The following is a 17156-nucleotide window of genomic DNA, read 5'->3' as shown; positions in this document are numbered from 1 at the left end:
AAAAAAAAAAAAAAAAAAAAAAAAAAAAAAATTGTATAGAGATGCCAATTTACCTCAATTAATTTCATAATAAAAACTACCCATGAAATAATTGCAGTATCTAAAAGAAACTTGTCATCTGAACAAAATATAATTAGAAGCATGGCTACCCTAGGTTTGCTTATAAATAGACACTGAAGCTAATGTTATGATTTCAGCCAAGTATACAGCTTCAATAGCCTTGATAAAGATTGTTTCTTTTCTATTGAGCTCAGCTTTGTCAGGAGATACTTGGAATTGTGATGAAGGAGGTGATGCTGGAGGAAGGGTCTGGGGAGGACTTGTAGCTGGCTTCAGCCCACTCTGTCCTCTTACCAGGTTCTTGACTGCCACAGGAAGGAATTCAAGAGTGGCGTCACAGTACAAAGTGAGAACAGGTTTAATGCAACAAATAAGAGATACAGACTTTGCAGAGAAAATGTGGCTTAGCTCCAGAGACTGAGCAGGGCCCACTCCAAGTTTAACATAAAAGTAAGAAATACGCATACAGTTTAGTACAGAGTAGCAGGCTGGCTCAAGAGAGTGAGCAGCCACTTGCTTAAAATAAGTTTGATACAAAGTAAAGCAAATGCACCTCAGCCAGCACACTACAAGTTGACCCCAGGAGACTGAGCAACAACCCTGCCTTCCGCTGCGATTCAGCTCTTATAGTTTCGCTGCGTAATGCATATTCATGCTATCTAACACCTATCCCATTGAGGGGGTGGTTCCCAGTTATGTAGCACAGTCTTGCACATGCTCAGTTCATCTTTTTGGAGCATGTTCATTGGTCATATCCTATCAAAGGTACCAGATGTAGTCAAGAATATACTGTGCTCTTTAGCACTCCTAGTGGAAGATCAAAGAATTAAACTCCCTTCCACTGAGCATGCTTGGCTACCACGGTTATAGAATCCTTCTCTACTGAGCATGCCCAGCCACTGGATTTGCGTAAACCAGCTCCCTGAGGTCTCAATTTTCCTGTGTTGGTGCTGAAAATAGGTCTAACCAGCAAAAGGAACTTTCCTCTAGGGGAGGGCCTAGAGGAGGGGTCTGAGACCTTGGGGAATGGCTTAAAACCCAGAGGCTTGTCCTGTAACCCAAGCCCATGGAGACCAAGCACCTCCCATCTCAGAGGTACCTGGTAGAGCCAGGCAGGTCTGGTAAATCAACTTTAACAAGTAGCCAGAATACGTGTCAGGTGGCTGTTATACCCAATTACAGTTACCAACAATTATGAATTAGGTAAAATAGGAGTGTTTCTCCTTAACTCTCCCTTTCTTAAAAGCAGATATTTTCTGAGTAGTGTTAGTTTTCAAATGGATTTACAAATGCAGATCATGGGGCATCTTTAGCTCTTGCAGGATCAGTGTTATTTTGATGTTTCAAGTAAAAAAATCATGGTTATTGTCCTTGGATAACCTCATACTTTCACTGTTTTCCAAATCAGGTCTAGTGAAGGGCCAATTTCTTCATAAAAATAATGACTAATTTTTGAAACTTATATGTTCAGTTAAGGTTTCTCAGCTGGAATAAATACAAATTAAGGATTCATCAAGATTTTTAGATTTGAAATTTCAATTCTTAATTCTTTTTTGAAAATCTATTCTATGTATATGTGTATTTCTGAAATTTTTAATCTCCTTTGGTGCTGGATCCAAAGTACAATTTTTGAAAACACTATATTAAGTTTAGAAAGATAAACTCACCTGCTGTTGAGAACTTAGGGATTGTTTTAGCCACTAAGAAAGCATTGCCCATGTGCTGTGAATACTACAAGAGACATAGAATGCCCAAGTCTGTTGCTTTTACTGAGTGAAGAAAATGGACCTGTGGCAGATGTTTCCAGTTTTCTGTGCATGGAAGTGGAGAAACAGTTGTGTAAGAGAAGCTAGCTGAGGTTCCTGACACACAGTTCATGCTAATTTTAAATTTTACTAATGCTTGACTACATAGTCAGGCATCCTTCATCAGGGTGAGGGGCTGCTGAGGGCCACTGTGCGTAGGGGTGCTACCAGAACCCTCCCCCTCCAAAGGCTTTTTAATGGGTAATGAATTCAGAATCGACCTCACAGAATCTGACCATTATTGATGGAAGGGCAAAAAAACATGACCTCCAAAGATAATTTTTCATCCATCCATGAATTTATATGATTACTACCACATGTGGAAATCTGGGTACTCAAGTAAGAATTTCTTTCTGTCCAGAGACCATATGAGCTAAGCACCAGGAACATTCCACTCTATACAGATGAACATCTATACTGGAATATTTCTTTCTCATTGATGCTTAGGTACCATCTTTTGATTTTGATCCATATCAAGATTCTAAGAGAGGTAGTTTACTAAGACTGAGTTTTCAGGGTATTTTTTAAACATTTCTGTTTCTGTGAGTATAATTTGGGGAGGAGTACCAGAATGTCTTTTTGGGCGTGGGGGGGGGGTCTGGCCAGTAAGGGGATCCATATAAGGCTGAGCTCTAACCAACTGAGCTAACCAGCCAACCCCCACAGATTGTCTTTAAAAATCACTAAATCATGCTCTCTCCTATTTTAAGGTGTCTCTTATAATGACTAACACATAATCTTTTCTGCCTTCGGGTTTATAACAAATGTGAAACTGAGTTCACAGGTTAATTACATACAGCCTGATCTTTTCATGGACTGTAGCATTGCCCAGAGCACTATGTTATGACATTTTAAATTTCAAAATGTGATAAAACCACAAGTCATATCAGGAAGCCACAGTACTTCTCATTGAATATACTATCTCTTTGGTGGTCGTGTCCATATGTTCCTCCATAACCCTGTGTGCCAGTATTTTATCAGATCTGTCAACTCCTTTGGGGCAGAGACTGCATTTGTTTATTTTTTAGCTTTTCGTTTTGAAATAACTTTAGACTTAGAAAAAAAGCTGCAAAAATACTACACTGATTTTCATGTACCCCATATGTTACCATCTTACCTAACCACACAGTACAATTATGGAAACCAGAAATTGACATAGATGCAATATTACTAACCAATCTAAAGAACTTACTCCAACTTTGCCAGTTGTCCTACTAGTGTCTTATTTCAGATCCAGAATCCAATACAGGATCCCACATAGCATCTGATTGTCATGTTTCCTTAGTCTCATCCTGTCTGGGAGAGTCTTTATCTAATTTTCATGACCTTAATACTTTTGAAGAGTCCTGGTCCATAATTTTGTAGAATGTCCCCCAGTTTGGGTTTGTCTGATGTTTTCTTATGATAAGAATTGGCTTATGCATAATGGCCAACACAAAAACTGACTGAGCTGCTCCCTGTTGCATGTGGAAATCCAAGTGAGGCCTCAGTGGCAGGTGCTTTGCAGCTCAGCCCTAAAGCCTGGAGCATTTAATGTCCAGTCTTGTTCAATCACTAGATGATTCTAACATCTAAATAAACCTCTTTTTATTGAAAAGAAAAAAAAAATTGGTGTATGCATTTTTGGAAGGAATTTCACCAAAGCGATGTTGTGCCCTTCTCAGTGTATTATATTGGAGAGTACATGATGTTGATTATGTCTCATTGCTATTGCTCTAACTTTTGGTCATTTAGACAAGATAGTGTTGACCAGTTTTCTCACTGCAAAAGAAAGTAGGTTACTGTTTTTCCTGTTGGTATTAATAAGTATCTTGGGAGGAGATACTTTTAAACTACACAAATATCCTGTTTATCATCATCCTTTTACCCACTGATTTTAGATTCCATTGATGATTCTTTTTCTAATATGTATTTATTCATCCTCCATTACATTTTATAGAAGATTTGAGAACATTGATGATTCTTATCTGCAACAATTCCTGCATGGTGTTTGGTAAATAAATGCTGACGTATTTTATTTCCATCATTTTTTCTATATTATTAGAATTCTATTGTAAGAAAGAGCTGCTGCTTTTTCTCCAGTTTATCAGTTATTATATCAATGTGGACTCATGAATACTTATTTTATTCTATTATTCTTATAATTCCTTACTATAATTACTTTGTTGTTCCAATTATCCCAGATTTGGCCATTGGGAGCCCCTTTGGGTGAGCTCCTGTGTCCTTTTGACATATCCCCATCATTTTTTTAAAAGTATTTTGTTACTCTTTGGCACCACAAGATGTACCAAGTTCATTTTGCTCTAGTTCTAGAATCATTATCTTGGGAGGAGATACTTTTAAACTACACAAATATCCTGTTTATCATCATCCTTTTACCCATTGATTTTAGATTCCATTGATGATTCTTTTTCTAATATGTATTTATTCATCCTCCATAGAAGATTTGAGAACATTGATGATTCTTATCTGCAACAATTCCTGCATGGTGTTTGGCAAATAAATGCTGACGTATTTTATTTCCATCATTTTTTCTATATTATTAGAATTCTATTGTAAGAAAGAGCTGCTGCTTTTGTAAGAGAAGCTAGCTGAGGTTCCTGACACACAGTTCATGCTAATTTTAAATTTTACTAATGCTTGGCTACATAGTCAGGCATCCTTCATCAGGGTGAGGGGCTGCTGAGGGCCACTGTGCGTAGGGGTGCTACCAGAACCCTCCCCCTCCAAAGGCTTTTTAATGGGTAATGAATTCAGAATCGACCTCACAGAATCTGACCATTATTGATGGAAGGGCAAAAAAACATGACCTCCAAAGATAATTTTTCATCCGGTGCTAGGTATGCTCATTACTACTGTTATGACATTGTTTCCAGGCTCTCGCAGCTGACAGAGCTAGGAAATATGTTTATGTATCTTCCTTGAATTTGTCGCTGTTGTTTTGGCAGCTGGTGGGTTCAGGGATCTGAACCCTCGACCTTGGTATTATCAGCGCCACTCTCTTTTTGTGGTACTAGGCAATTTGAAGGCTGTTTGGTAATTTTAATCTCTTAAGGGTACTGTTCATAACTGGTCTTGCCTTATCACTAATATATTAGAAAACTAATGAAATTATTATTTTCTTTCTTGGAAAATACTTGTGGGTTTTTTCTAGATTGAATATGACAACATGAATTTTGATGGGCTTATTAGTACTGAACTATTTCTTAATAGGATTTGTCTAAACAATGATAATAAAGCAAGTGGTGATGTTTTTCAGGTTTTCTTTAAGTTACCTTTTTTTGTTAAGATATTTTTAAAAGTTCTTTCTCATTAATTGAATTATTTCAGGCATCAACGGTTGCTGCTAGACTGTTATGTAATATTTGTATTTCTTGCTTCTGGAGGTCTTGCTGAGTAGCTTTTTTTTACAAAGCAAAACAAAACATTTTTCTGGGTCTGCTTAATAGTGTGATGGTGCATTTCATCGTGCACTCCTTTTCTTTCCTGATACCGTGCAGGCATTTGGGCAGTCCTTCTCCATCCACCGGAAAGTTGCTGAGGATGGGGAGACTCGAGAGGAAACACTTCTGCAGGAGTCAGCATCCAAGGAAGCTTACTATCTGGGGAAGATCTTGGAGATGCAGAATGAACTGAAACAGAGCCGGGCTGTGGTCACTAACGTACAGGCAGAAAATGAGAGGCTCACGGCTGTCGTGCAGGATCTGAAGGAGGTAAACAGACAAATTCCCTGTGCGAGCTGTGTGGGAGGGAGAAATGAGATAGCATTCTCTCTGTAGGAGAGAGGAATAAAACTTTTGCTGTAATCAGAGGAGCTGTACTAAGTAAGAAGCACATAATACAGATGCTGGCAATTTTTCTGGCTTTTTAGTGAAATGATGGCTTGTTCTGAGATGAGCTTTTCTCTTTTATTGTTTTTTTAAGAATTAAAGTTTTTATGTATTGAGTTTTGCTATGTCTGCAAAGGTGTTTAAAAAGATAGTGACCTTAGCTCTTCCTCCCCCCATTACCTGTTTAATAGAGTGTGGAGAATAGTCAACTGTAATATTCTGTATCAGCACTAATTGAAAATGACAGTAGTGTTAGTTCAGGAATGAGAGCCCAGGGGAGTGTTCTGAGAGGTGAGTCTGGCGATGCAGAACCCTAAGCTGTTTTTCTGGTTATAGAGAAGACAGCAAATTATAGCTGTTATGAATTAGGTCAAGGAATCTCCATCAGTCCCTGAACCTCCACCAAACTCCCTATTTCTAGTTTGCTTTTCTAAGGCAGCTATATAATGTGCCATATCATTTTCAGACTGACAGGGTCATTCTTTAGTTGAAGGTGTGATTTGGGGAACAGAGATAGCCAAAAGCAGCTTCATCCATCATACCCCTTTAAGAGCATTTTTGGAAACTTCGTATTATATCTTTCACCCCGTTTTTTATATGAAAGCTGTAGGAGAGGTCTTCTAACTCCTACACCAATGCAACCATGATTGACAAACAGGTACCACAGGTCCACAACCAAGTGGGCTTATTAATTGAGCATTTTAGTAATGAAAAAATGTAGGATGAAAAAAATGTTCAGTATTGTGAAATGGTAAGAGAAGTAATTCACTAATATCTCTCCCGTGAAATTAGTGACATATTACAAAATAGGATTCCATTATTATGAGATAAGTTATCCAAAATTTATTGAAATTTAATAAATAATTTACATTTACACATGTCCATACTGCAATGAACTAAATGAATATTGACAGTAAAGTTTCTGCTTTACCTATCTCATTATCTTTGGATGTGCCCAAATATAGCAATTGGAGACAGGGAAATGAGCCAGCCAAGTGGAAGTTAGTGTTGGGTACTAGGGAGAATATCAGTTTTCAGGATACTCTGCCCCATTTCCCTGGAATGCAAACCATTGTTAAAAACTAAGCTGCTCTCCCGTTCTTTACATGATGCATCTTTCTATGCTGGTTTTTTTGGCCATCACTTCCTTATGTTACCTAACTGAGAGCTCACCTGCTCTCAGTTGTCATCTGCTGCCCAAATCTCTCACGCCAAAGTTTGCAGTGTTAAAGATTAGAATTTATTTGAATGCCATTCAAAGGAGCCCGTGATAACCAAAAGGAGCTTTTAAGACCCCAAACTCCCCAATAGCTTAGAATCATAAGCATTTATAGAGCAAAATCATGAGTGGGGGGGGGGTCCTAGGAGTCATGTGTGTATCTGATTGCAGTGAGGTCAGTGTAATTATTTCTGGCATCTTGGCTAAGGTCCTCCTTGGCTCCTTCAAGTCTGGAGGTGCACAAAATTCAGAACAGGCTTGTAGTTTGTCATCTGCAAAGACAACTTGAGACTGGTGTTACAGATGTTATCCTAAGCCATAAGATAAGGCATTTATTTAAGGAACAAACACCCTTACCTCTAAATTAAGTTTTAGCCTAAGGAAATTTATGTTAATTCAACTCTACTCTTATTATTAACTGAATTTGCTACTCCTAGGAATCCAACCCCTCTTGCTTGGTCAAGCTGATTTTATTTTGCTAATCCCACTTTCCCCCATCCTCACCCCCAGCCAAGACCTCTGACTGGGGTCAGGGGAATAGCAAGGAGGGATTGGAGTCTGTTCTCCAGTTTCACTTACTCTTTAGGGTACTAGACCCTCCTCTTCCTTAGATCCTAAGTCCTAAGACTCCAGGCTTCCCTGTGAGACCAGCATCCACTGCAGAAGAGGACTGAAGTTCACGTAGAGCCATAGCCCACCATCCTGGATTAAGCAAGGCACTGAGTTTCCTGAGGGGGCAACCTCAGCAGCCATGAGCAGCAGGTTTACGTGCAAGTTGGCAGAGAGGGTGTGACGTAGGCAACACGAGGACCTTGTGTGCACACATGTGGGCGGTTTATGGAGATCTGCGACCAATGAGTCAAGCAGTCTTGATGACCAACTGGATGGATCCTCTGAAAGCTGCACACCCTCACTGTGTGTGGCAGCTGCAGCTGATGAAGGGGCAGCAAAGGTTGAAGAAGGGCAGGAATCCACAGATGTTTTTCTGTGTGAGTCAAGGCAGTGGTGATTGATGGAGCATTCTCACTTATACGTGCCATGTTTGAGTGCAGTTTCCAATGAGCAGATTTATGATAGGCAGCAGGAGTTAGATTGACATCTTGACACCAAAAGAGGAACGCAAACACATATTTAAAAGCCAGTAGGTGGAAAGAGGAGAACATCTGGGTGCTCTTCCTGTCAGTCTAAACAGCCTTTCATACCCGGCTAGTCCTTGAAAGAGACCCTGTGTTATTACTCACTGCAACATCTAATGTGCTTACTGGTGACCTGAATCATAGGGAAAAGATTGAGTTATGTAATGCATTCGTATAACTTCGTATAATTTTTGTGAAGCCCTTCATGTAGATCAGTTCTCAAACTTTAGTGACCATCAGAATCACCTGGAGAACTCATCAAAACATGAATCCTGGGCCCCACTCCCAGAGATTCTGATTCAGTAGGTCTAGGTGGGACCCAAGAATTTGCATTTCTAACAAGTTCCCAAGTGGTGCTGGGTCTGCTGCATTTTTTGGCCTGCCTGAAACTAAGCATGGGAGGATTATAGGCTCACTCTTTGGGTAATTGCTATAAAGCACCATGATCTCCTAAGTAAATCATTTGGTTATAATCCTTCAATTTCTATACATTTTGAATAGTTGATTTGCAGTAATAAAATTACTTGTTACATCCAAATTAATGTATTTTTGATCTAAAACAGCTCAAGGCAATTTAGCTTGCAAGTGTATTCATTTGGATTTGTCAGGTAAGTAAAAGAAGAAAGGATGTGTGTTTTTTATCTTCCAAGTGTGCTGACACTGTATTTGTTGATGTTCTTTCTGATGGGCCGAAAGCCAGTGATACCCCTATGGCCTGCTGTTTTTTATCCAGGCTTCCTATTTGTACCAAATAGAACTATCATTAGCATTTAGAGCTGAATACATGTTGTAAAAGGAGAACAAGCATGAATTCCATTTTTTTGGTATATTGGTATAGACTTTTGAGGATGATATTAAATTGAAATCTCAGATTTGTTTTTATTCTAGGTTGAATTTCTTTATTTTTTCTCTGTGCATTGACTAATACATAGTGATTAGAAGAGACATCATGTAACTTAGAAAAATCATGACATGATCAAGGATGACTAACCCCAAATTTAGTAAATCATCAGCTTGACAGATACTGGGAGAATTTAATAATCTAATTAATGGAAACATTTTTATTTACTGAAAGGACTTATTTCTTGATTCAGTAGGGCTGTTGGTCCTGTCAAAGATGTACGTGTATTTATATGTGTTGTGTGCAGTTTGTGTGTGTATGTGTGTGTGTGTGTGTGTGTGTGTGTGTGTAATTCCAAGGTCAAATTATCTTCCATATATGCTAGTTATAGGATAGTACAGTGGAAAATAGAAAAATTGTTGAATTAGGTATTAGAAAATCAATATTCTGATCTCAACTCTGCTAAAAGTTTTAGTATTAGATTCATGGTACTTGTTAAATGTATTCTAAGACTGTATTGGTATAGAGTAAATACATTATAAACATAAGCTACAGTATTGCATTAATAATTTTCTGAATCTGCCATAAAAATATTGCTGAAGATATCACTCATTATTTAGGTCTATATTCTCAGGTTAAAAACAAATTGGATAAATATCTCTTTGAATTTATCACCTTAAAAATTCTTTCTATTGTGATATGAATCAGGCAGTAGACATTATAGTATGTTTTTCACTTTTTTGTTAAGAAGCTCCAGGATTATGTTTAACTGTAAAAAGCTAACTCATATTTTTATACAATTCTTCTCACTTTTAAACATTTTTATCAGCCTTATTTTATATGTGTCTTTAATGGTAAACTGCTTTAAATAATTTTTTAAAATACAGAGAGTATAAAGAAAAAATTATTATCTGAGTCAAAGAACCAAATTAAGTGTTAATCCTACTGGGCCAGTAATAGATGGGGTAGGGGGATGGGGAGGGAGGAATCCTTGAGTTCTCTTGACTAGTGTTGGGAAAATAGAATAGTTTGGTCAGCACCCTTGCCTTGGGTCCCATTGGGTGTGGTTTAGCACATCCATTGTAAGCAAACTGTGTGTGTGTGGGTGGGTGGGTGGGTGTGGAGAGTTAGTGCGCATGTGCACCAATTTATCTTCCGCCCAGCGCAGTCATGCTTTCCAACCTACAGCTTTTTTTTTTTTTTTTTCCTTTTTGTCTTTTTTCGTGACCGGCAACGGATCACAACCCTCAGTGTTGTGCCCGTACCAGACCTGGACCGGCAACGGGATCGCAACCCTTGGTGTTGCTCCCGCACCTTGCACAGCCAGTGAGCAGCCGGTCCGTATGTGGGATCCGAACCCTCGGCGGGAGCACCGCCGCACTTCCCAAGCTACAGTGCGCCACCGGGCCGGCCCCAACCTACAGCTTTCAAGGACCTTTTAGCCGGTTACCTAGTTCGTAGACCTAGGTGAAGGGGTCTGGGGATCCAGCCTGGTATGTGAAGGGTTTGTGACCCAGTCTGTGAACAGTCTTGAGGGGTCTGTGGGCTCCAGACCCAGCCTTAGCTTGACAATCAGCCCAGTTGGTGCATGATTACCGGCAGGTAAAAGAGAGCCCAACAACTGGCATGGTTGAGTAGCTTGACAATTGGCATCAGGAACAGGATTAAGAGCTAGACAATTGGCGCTGTGAGGATTTCAGGCCTTAGCCTAGCCAGATAGCTAGCATCATTTTCATGAGGACATTAAGACAGATTACTATAGTACCTAAGCAGGTATTTAGAAAACAAGTTTGAATTTAATTTTTCTATCTCCAACTTATAGGTCAAACATACTGGAAGATAGCCTAAATAGATTTATTTGGACAATATTTATTTAATACTTACTTTGTACTAAATTAAGCTAAAATTCACACTGATGAAATTATAAAATAAGATAATGAAACTTAATACTACGTAATGCTCTTAATTGTAAACCAGTGTCTCAAATGTAAGAAATGTCAGAATTTACTGTAATATTTACAAAGCATACAAAGCAATTATACCAGTATTCCTAGCCAGAACTGGTATGTAAGTAATAAGGAGAGGTCCCATAAGATAGACCCCTTTGGGTGGAATTCAGAAGACTGGAGTTATGGAATGAATTACTGACCTTAGTAGAGATTAAGCCTATACTTTAAAGTGCACATAACTTAATATTTTAGTGCCAGACACTGTTCTAAATTCTTTGCATGCATTAACCTGCTGGATCTTTGTAACAACCCTATTGAGGTAGGTCTTATTATTATATCATCCTGTTTACTGATGGGACAGATGAAGCAAGGAGAGGTAAAGTCACTTGTCCAAAGCACATACATGGGTACTAAGTGACAGGCCAGAATCTGAACTCAGGAAAACTGTCTCTGATGTACATGTTCTCAGCCATGTCATTGTAGCTGCCAAGAGCACATTTCCCTCTTCTGAATCTTGCCTCAAGCTAATGAAATTTCTGGCAAAATATATGAAGCTTTAGTACAATAGCTGCTATGGTCTGAATGTGTCCCCTCCAAATTCATGTTGAAAGTTAATTGTCAATGTGATAGTTTTAAGAGGTGGGATCTTTAGGAGGTGAATGGAATTAATAACCTTATAAAAGGGCTGGAGGGAACTAGCTTGGCCTTTCTGCCCTTCCTTCCTTTCCACCATGCAAGGACACAGCATTGGTCCCCTCTAGAGGACACAGCAACAAGGTGCTGTCTCAGAAGGAGAGACCAGGCTTTCACCAGACACTGAACCTGCCGGTGCCTTGATGTTAGACTTCTACCCTCCAGAAATGTGAGAAATAAATTTCTATTCTTTATAAATTACCCGGTCTCAGATATTTTGTTACAGTAGCAGGAACGAACTAAGACAATAACTAAATATGCTACTTGTTAGAACATTATTCACATTTTATTAGGATGTGAACATTTTATATTTTAAAAGCTGCTTAGTCCATATGATTTTTATTACATTTGAAACTACAATTTTTCCTTCATTGGAATATACAACCAATTTTCATAATATACCAGTGATACAATTTCCTTAAATCTATTATTATGTCAAGATTTTAGGGATACAGCTATGCCACCATAAGGAATCCACATCCATAAAATCTTAGGATAGGAGCCCCTCAGGGATTATTTGGTAAAGACTTCCCCCAAATCAACAGTTTTTTCTCCAGTATCCCTACCTGGCCATGTAGCCTTTACTCAGACACTTTTAGCATTATGGAGAAGGTAAACTGTGAGTCCTTTCAAGGAAGGGGCTGTGTTTTGTCTGTAATTTATCTTGGTATTCCCAGCACCCAGCATGGTGCCTTGCCAAAAACAGACATTAAAAGTTAATTTTTATTGAGTTGAGTTGAACCAGACTGAACTGAAAGAACATGCTTTGGGAGTTAGCTATACCCTGGTTTCAATTTCATCTCTGCCACTTACCAGCTACCATGATGTTGAACAAGTTACATTTGTTCTCTAAGCTTCAGTTTCCTTACTCCCAACATGGAGATGTTAATAGTAACTTACAGGTCCTATGGAAAATGCCTGCAACAGTTACTAAATGTGCTAAGTTCTTGTTCATTCTCTCACTTCCAACTCCCTCCCAAGGCTGCACATCCTGCCACTTGGCAGCTCTAATTGTTAAACTACTCTTTTTTGTTAAATGAAAAGTTAGTTTCCTGTAATTTTTACCAACTGGCCATATTTCTAGCCTCCGGATTTTCAGAGAATAATTTTTTTTAGTGTTTTCTTCCACTTGACAATCTTAGCCCATGCCCAACAACTTCAAATATTTAAAAAGAGCTCTCTTGTCTTATCTTTTTCAGATTAAACATACCTAGAACCATTAGCACTTTTTCATGTGACATGGTTTCAGGATGCAATCCTGGTTTTCCTTCATAGACTGACATCCGGTATCTCTTAAAAGTGTGTGTTTAGTTTTTAAAAACACTGACACTATTGACTGTCTTTACCCCTGTTGGATATCCTTGAAAATTTGAAACATTGGATCTAGGTTTTTAGTTTCTCACTAAGCATTCATCTTAGGGTTTTGATCTTTTTGGATTTTCAACTTTGCAGTCACACATTCATTTGTTCAGCAAAGACCTCTGTAGTGCTTACTAGGAGCCAGATGCTATTTAAGTTCCTAGGAAACATCAATGAACAAAAATTGAACAAGTAGTTGTTTTCAGTGTTAAAACAACTAGGCTTCTGGTCAAGATGGCAGAATAGACGGTCCCCAGTGTCACTCTCTCCCATAAATCAACCAATTTACAACTATTAAAAAGCAATGACAGCCAAGCTGGGGCCACTAGAGCTCAGGGAAAGAGGAGGAGAGACCTATGGAGTGCATGAAGGTGGGAGAAGCCATGATGAGAGGAAGAAAAAGCTGCTTTGACCATTTCATGCTGTGGCTGCTTTAAGACTAGAGCTTCTGAGTGCCTGGAGCAGGAGCTGGCAAAAGCCACAGCTGTGCCCTTCGGATGAAATTACTTGGAGGAGGCAGGAGAGAAGAGGGCCTTGGGGGCCCCCAGGCCAGCAGTACCACCAACAGGGTTCCTGTGGACCCACATAGGAGCACGGAGCCACAACAACTGAAAAAAGGAGCCACTCAGAGGCCAGTGAGTCATCACAAGGGACCGGAGCACAGCCCGTGCCATGGAAAGTGTTTGGAGCATGGGCGGTGGGGGAGATGGGCCCACTGGGGGAACACTGGGGCACAGCTGATCTGCCCCGCAGTCAGCGCAGGACCACTCAGAAGAGACTGGTCAGGAATATAGAATTGCATGGAGTACAGTTTGATGAAAAGACTCAGGCCCAGACCAGTGTTTCTGTACAACCCAGGTGCACCAGATTGCACCAGCTCTGGAAGTACCTATAAAGTCAACCATTAAAACCTGAGCTGTACAAAAAGTTTTCCCTAGGGAATCAGCGGCAAAGCAGCAATTTAGCCCAACCACAGAGCTCAAGTACTGGTCCCTACAGGAAGTTCCCCCATTTTAGAAGTAAGCAAAGGACAACAAATTAGTTCCAGCACAGAGTTTAAGTGGTGGGAACAGCATAAAATCCAACACAAATCTGAAAGAGAAAACAAAGTACCCACAACCAGAGACATAGTTTGATGACTAGTAAAGGTCTCATTTCACCAAAGAGCACCTATAACACCTAGAAGGACTGGAAGTCCCCTGGGCTACCAAGCCAGAAAAGGGGGAGGGCCGGGGGCCTCAGCCATGCCCCCTGACACCCTCAACCAATCTTGAGGATGGGGGCCTCAGGCCCCCCCCCCCCCAACAGGAGTAACCAGCCCAGAGACGACCAGCAAGCCTCAGCAAGAAGGGCCCCAGGTTCCTGAGCTGGGAGGTGGGGTGCAAGGGCTTTTGCCACAGCCCCCTGACATCTGCTCCCAGCCTGGCAATGACCAAACCACTGCTGGAAGCCCCCCAGTCTCCCCTGTAGGAATGTGGGGGGTGCCACAGGCCTCAATCCCACCCTTCCTCCTTCCATCCCATTTCCTTCCCCTTTCCCTCTCCCTCCCAACTGCTCTACAACATTGTAGAATGTAAAAAAACAATATTAATAGAATAAAAATAAAAAAACAACTAAATGTGTTTAGACAGTTTCCTTCCACTTTCATACATGTAGAAGTAGAGTGATGTGTGTTTTATCCATTTTTAATCGGGTTGTTTCTTAGGTAAGTTTCAAGAATTCTTTATATATTCTAGATACAAGTTCTTTGGATATGTGATCTGCAAATATTTTCTTCTAGTATGTAGCTTCTGTTTTCATTCTCTTAAAAGTATCTTTTGAAAAGCAAAAAGTTTTTCATTTGATGAAGACTAATGTATCAAAAAAATTTTTTATGTATTATGCTTTAGGTGTCAGTTTTAAGAACCCTTCCCTATCTCCAGGTCATGAAGACTTTCTCCTGTGTTTTTATCAGAATTCTTTATTTTTCACATTTAGATGTATGATCCACTTTGAGTTAATTTTTTAAATTTCACATTAATATATTAATGGAATTTTTTTGTCAAATAAATAGGGAATTCTCTTTAAATAACCATATCCTCACTTTACAGCCAGTTCAGGAACAAATGAGAGCAAGTTTTAGTGCATCCACGGGCATATTGCCAACCAGACATGAAACTTAAAGGGAAGAGGGTGGATAAGCGGGTGGCAGTAAGTCATGGTCAGCACATAGGGCAGGCCGGGCCCCAGGAATTAGGGGTTCTTGTTCTCAGCCTAGCCAGCAGCCCCCAAATGGCATAACGGGACAGACACGCATTCTCCTGTTCCAGTTGAGAAGCTGCCCCTTCTAGAGGGAAGAGAGAAGAGAGATGGTAAAGGGAAACACATTCCAGAAACACTAGCAGGAAGCAGAGGGGCTTTCTCCCCAGCCATAGCAGCATTACTCCTGATGTTACCCAACCCCTGGAAGCTCATGTTAATGCTCCAGAAGTCACATACAGGTGGCAGCAGAATGACCAAGGACAGGGAATGGAAGGGAGGGCTAACTGTGACTGGGACTGATGCCTGGCTGGAGATGGCACAGACAGCAGAGGGAGTATGAGCAGGGCCTGAAAGGGCCTGTGGGGAAGACACGTGGCTGGTCTGATGGAGCTCGTGAGGGTGAGTGTAAAGAGGCTTCCAGATCAAGGGGACGGGAGTGTGGTGAAGATGGCCAGAGAGCCCCTCCTTGGGGAGAAGCTACTGAAGTGAGAAAGGAACAAGGGGGGACAAGCTGTCTCAGGCAAGCCTAAGATGTTGAGAGGGAATGCAGCTGAGCAGTGCCCATGGACTCTGCACTAGCGTGGAAAGCTGGGAGCACCTCTCCAGAGGCGAGGGTCCCCTCTTTTTCTGCAATGCCAGTTGCTGGTAACTATTTATAGTCAGACCTGGAGGAAGAACAAGGCCCTCCCATCTCCTCTGCCAGCCCCAGATGCTACCCCAAGGGGAGGGGTAGGAAAGAGTGATGAGGGTGGGAGGCAGGATGGTGGGAGATGCTGGTTCCTGGGCAGGTAGATGTGTGGGTTACCTGGGATATGATAGGAGCTGGCAACTGCTTCTGCAGCCTTGGCTTCATTTGCAGGAGTGAAGGAGACATCAGGGCCACTGACCAGAGGTTTCATGTGCCCAGAACAGGGCAGTGGTAGGGGCTGCACATATCCCACGGCCCCATTCATCATGGGAGGCCTTGGATAGAACTCAAGTGGGGCAGTGGATAGGGGTAGTTAGGAGGGCAGGGATGCATTCCATTGACGACTGGTGGGGGACAGACATAGGCCCTGCTAGGTATGTAGGAGGACCTATTAGTTCCATTGGAGGCTTCACCTCCAGAGGCTTGAAATGCCATCAAACTCAGTGGTGTCCCCTGCTGTAAACGTTAACTTGTACAGAGCAGGGCCTTCCTAGCCATGTCCTGCTTTGGCCTCCAATGTTCCCTTGATGTGATTTGCACCAGCACAGGCAGCTTGATCTGACATTCCTTCATCTGATAAAAAGGCATCATGAGGGACTGCCTGGCATTCTTCCCCTTGGACAAAAAGATGACAGGTTAGGGGGTAAGGTAGATGGTACCTCTCTTGGTCTCTTCAAAGTCCCCTGGCACTTTCTTCATTTCAATTGACACAAGTTCTACATGGTCGTAGGACATTAGGATGCTCTCAGTGTTGTTGATGATCACTCTGTCTAAGTGATTCTTGTTGTGTGCCACAGTCTCTCAGAAAGGTGTCCTGAGAATCACAACACAATGCCTTGAGTTAATTTTTGTTTAAGGAGTGAGGTTCAATGTAGATTGATGTTCGTTTTTTGGCACATAAATGTCCAGTTGTCCCAGCACCATTTGTTGAAAAGACTGTTCTTTCTCCCTTGAATTGCCTTTGCACCTTTGTTACAATTAATTGGCAATATTTCTGTGGTTCTATTTTTAGGCTCCGTATTCTGTTCTGTGAATATTCATCTATATTTCCATCTGTTCACCATTATACACTGTCGTGATGAAGTCAGAAAGGTTAACAGGAAGCCAGATCACGTAGAGCCTTGTAGACCATTGAAATGATTTTGGCTTTTACTTTGAGTGAAATGGGCAACTACTGGAAGGTGCTGAGCAAAGGAGTGACACAATTTTATTGGGGTAACTATAGGAATATGAGGTTATTTCTGTCATCCAGATAAGAGAACATGCTCGTTTGGACCAGCATGACAGTGGAGGTGGTGAAAGTGGTCATATTCTGAGTATATTTTGAGAGTGGCA

General features: G+C 40.8%; 1 pseudogene; it reads right to left on the bottom strand.

The window, feature by feature from the left end:
- Positions 1-15792: 15792 nt before the first annotated feature.
- Positions 15793-16613, bottom strand: LOC103606120 (annotated as a pseudogene).
- Between the last annotated feature and the right edge of the window lie 543 nt (positions 16614-17156).

The sequence above is a fragment of the Galeopterus variegatus genome, unplaced genomic scaffold, assembly GCF_000696425.1.
Source record: "Galeopterus variegatus unplaced genomic scaffold, G_variegatus-3.0.2 Scaffold6321, whole genome shotgun sequence".
NCBI classification, from domain to species: domain Eukaryota; kingdom Metazoa; phylum Chordata; class Mammalia; order Dermoptera; family Cynocephalidae; genus Galeopterus; species Galeopterus variegatus.
Note: the sequence above shows the minus strand (reverse complement) of the source record. Positions and strands in the feature narration are given on the sequence as shown.